The sequence below is a fragment of the Somniosus microcephalus genome, chromosome 13 (assembly GCF_052327205.1).
Source record: "Somniosus microcephalus isolate GS21.2 chromosome 13, FLI_Smic_1.0, whole genome shotgun sequence".
NCBI classification, from domain to species: domain Eukaryota; kingdom Metazoa; phylum Chordata; class Chondrichthyes; order Squaliformes; family Somniosidae; genus Somniosus; species Somniosus microcephalus.
Window position 1 is genome coordinate 178,018,430 of NC_140999.1, and position 3,660 is coordinate 178,022,089.

Consider the following 3,660-nt stretch of genomic DNA (forward strand, 5'->3'; position numbering starts at 1 on the left):
GTTTATTATTTTAAAATACTTTAAAGCAAGGTAAGTTTATTTTTAGCCCCGTTAGAAAATAAAATTATTTTTTTCAAAAATTTAAATTATTGTTTAAAATAGTTATTTCATTTAATTTATAGTTTATTTAAAAAATGTGATTTAAAAAAAAAAATTATTTGAAGATTTAGTGATGTTTTGTAAGAAGAATGGTCACATAGTATTTCTAAGTTTGACAGCACTTCCTGTCAGACGTATGAATGGAGCATTCCCTGCTCCGATTGGCTGCCCATGGCCCACGTGATCCCAGGGGATGCATCGAACTAACTGTGCCCCTGGGCTACGCAAGCACTGCGCGCCGGCAGCTGGAGCAGGCCCCGGATTGGAATCCCACGGGGGCCCACAGCTCAACAGCCGGCGTGCAAGGTAAGTGCAGGTCAGGGCTTGCACCCGCGGGAAGCCCCTGACCCGAATTTCTGGGCCATTATATTTAAGAAGGAGATAGATAGATTTCTAGACACAAAAGGCATCAAGGAGTATGGGGAGAGAGCGGGAATATGGTATTGAGATAGAGGATCAGACCGTTAACGTCTCGCTAATGCAGATTTGGCCAAGTTAAAATTGGCCCCAGTGACTCTCGCTGCAAATGTTTATTTCACTGGAAAACAAAATGCAAGGCCGCTGCATGAATTGCTACAGTGACCTCAAATACAGATGGCGCTGAGAGGATTATAGTGTTTGTGCTTGGAAATAAAAGCAATATTTCACCCTTTAACCAAAGATAAAGGGTGTCTGCATTCCTTGTGTCCAGTGTCACTAAGGGTGTCAGTGGGAAAGTTTAAACTTGAAAGGATAGCTTCCTTTTGGTCTCCTTACCTAAGAAAGGATATGCTTGCCATAGAGGGAGTGCGGCGAAGGTTCACCAGACTGATTCCTGGGATGGCCGGGCTGTCATATGAGGAGAGATTGGGTTGACTAGGCCTGCATTCACTAGAGTTTAAAGAATGAGAGGGGATCTCATTGAAACCTATAAAATTCTGACTGGGCTAGACAGACTGGATGCAGGGAGGATGTTTCCCCTGGCTGGGGGGTCTAGAATGAGGGGTCACAGTCTCAGGATACAGGGTAGAGCATTTAGGACTGAGATGAGATGAAATTTCTTCACTCAGAGGGTGGTGAACCTGTGGAATTCTCTACCACAGAAGGCTGTGGAGGCCAAGTCACTTAATATATTTAAGAAGGAGATAGATAGATTTCTAGGCACAAAAGGCATCAAGGGGTATGGGGAGAGAGCGGGAATATGGTATTGAGATAGAGGATCAGCCATGATCATATTGAATGGCGGAGCAGACTCGAAGGGCCGAATGGCCTACTCCTGCTCCTATTTTTCTATGTTTCTATGTTTTTCTATGTTTTTGGTGCAGACTCCCGATTGCAGGAGGGAAACTGGCCTATTGCAAAATGGGCCAATTTGTAGGCACAGCTGGTCCACTTATGCTGTGGCAAGGGGCCATGGGATGGTTCGCAGTCCTTCACCTGAGGCGGGTATCCTATCTGTTCCTCAAATGGCGTGGGCGCCAACCAGCCCAATATATAAAAATGCCTCTGACCCAGAAAGTGGAAAGGGTCAAGATGCAACTAATGAGCAGGTGGGAACCTGACCCCATCCCACAATACTTAGGGTGGCAGGGCCGGACCAGAGGAAATTCTTGGCTTTAATATCACAACCATAGTAACGCATGGTGGAGGATCTGTACTCACTATTTGCATTGATAATTTTGCTACAAGTAACAAATTGAGGACATTTTGCCTCTGAGAGTTTGGCCATGTTAAGATACAAAGGTCTTCCTTTCCTGAAGGAGGTTGTTTCCATCCAGTTTCCCCTTTCTATGTTTCAAATTTTTGGATCAAGAACTGCTCTGATGAAAGGTCAGCGACCTGAAACATTGACTCTGTTTCTCTCTCCACAGATGCTGCCTGACTGGCTGAGTGTTACCAGCATTTTCTGTTTTTATTTCAGATTTCCAGCATCCAAAGTATTTTGCTTTTGTGATCCCTATGTATGTTGCTCTGCTGTGTAATAAACGGACCTGCAAGGCTTCAGTCCTTGTTAACAGACTGTGGTAACCTACCGAGTAACGTACTGACCCTTCTTATGCGATACTAAGTAATGCATTCAACCTTGCATTGGGCACTATCCTGAGTAATGCACTAACCCAGTGATAATATACTGAGCAAAGTATTGACCTGTTGTACTGTGGTGTGCATTGTATTGACCTCTCGCTGTGGTAGAGTACTGCCCAGTCCTGACACTTGCCTGTGCTACAGTATTGCGTTCCAGTCTAAGACTTGCCTGCACCCTGTACTGGTGCAACACTCTCTGCCTGATGCACTGCGCTGTGTAGCGCACTGACCGAGCACTATCAGGAGCCTGTTCTTGGCTCTGTAAGCATGCTTTTTCACGTTGTCCTAGTTGTCTGAATCCGTAAATGGACCATGGATTTTCCTGATGCACTGAGCTGCTGCCTAATTTGCTCCAACCAAATCGTGCGGCTCCGTGTAATGAAAAAAATAGCTTCTCTTGACTTTAACTGATGGAGCATGAGGCCCTGGGCACTGTCTCGTGTTCAGTGAGCAGTGCCCGAGCCGCGCTATAACGGATGATGTGCCATTGTGTTAGCGGCTCAGCGCTCTGTCAGATCAGCACTCTGCCGGCTAGTTGGCATGGTAACAGGCCGTTATTTAGTGGAACAAGCCATCCATATCCATGTCCAGCCATTTGTCCTTGTCTAATTATTATTACTTTTTCACATTTTCTTATCTGCTATGAGTAATGGAGGCAAGTAACATGAAAGGGAAGGTGCAGGGAGAAAAAAAGTGGTGATCCATGGTAAAGGTATTCTATCATATCGAGCAGTGCATCTGTCTTGCTGTACTTTGCTATGGTCAGACAATTTTTTTTTGTGTGTTGGCAGCAACAGTTTCTTCTATGAATAATTTTTTTTTTCATTTTAGGAAAATGACAAGCCCCAAGATACAGCCCACGTCTGTGTGTGTTTTTTTTTGTGTGCGAGGTGACAGTTTCTTTCGTAGCATGATTGAGGGCTGCTAGTCTGGCGAGCTTGGTGCTTTTAGCTGTCACCAACTGTGTTCACAAATTGTCATGGCTTATCAGTGTCACACGTAACGCTAAGTGTTGCTGACATAATCCGTGTCGGCTGAGCTGCACATTTACCACGAGCAAAAAAACATAATTTACAACTTTCTTGTTTAACACGATAAACCCATTACTCTTCATATTTTTTTTCCGCACTTACAATATTTGCAGGTAAATGGTGCAACACACTTTGTTTATGTAACAGTCTATCATCCAGCCTGCCCCCTTTGCTACTGCTGCACATTAGCAGAAATAGTGCTAAACAAAATACAAAATCAAATACATGAAGTTTCTCTTAATGGCAGCAAGCAATGGACTTTATATTACATTTTATATTTGTATCCACACATAAAAATGCCACCATTTCAATTCATTGATTCAATATTTGTAGAACTAGTACCAGTAAAATATTATGGTGTTGATTAAATCCTATTACAAAACTGTTGAAGATTATTTTTCTATCGACTGCCTGCAATAGTGAATTGTTTTTTGAGGGATGATGCTATTTTTTTTGCAGTACTGGT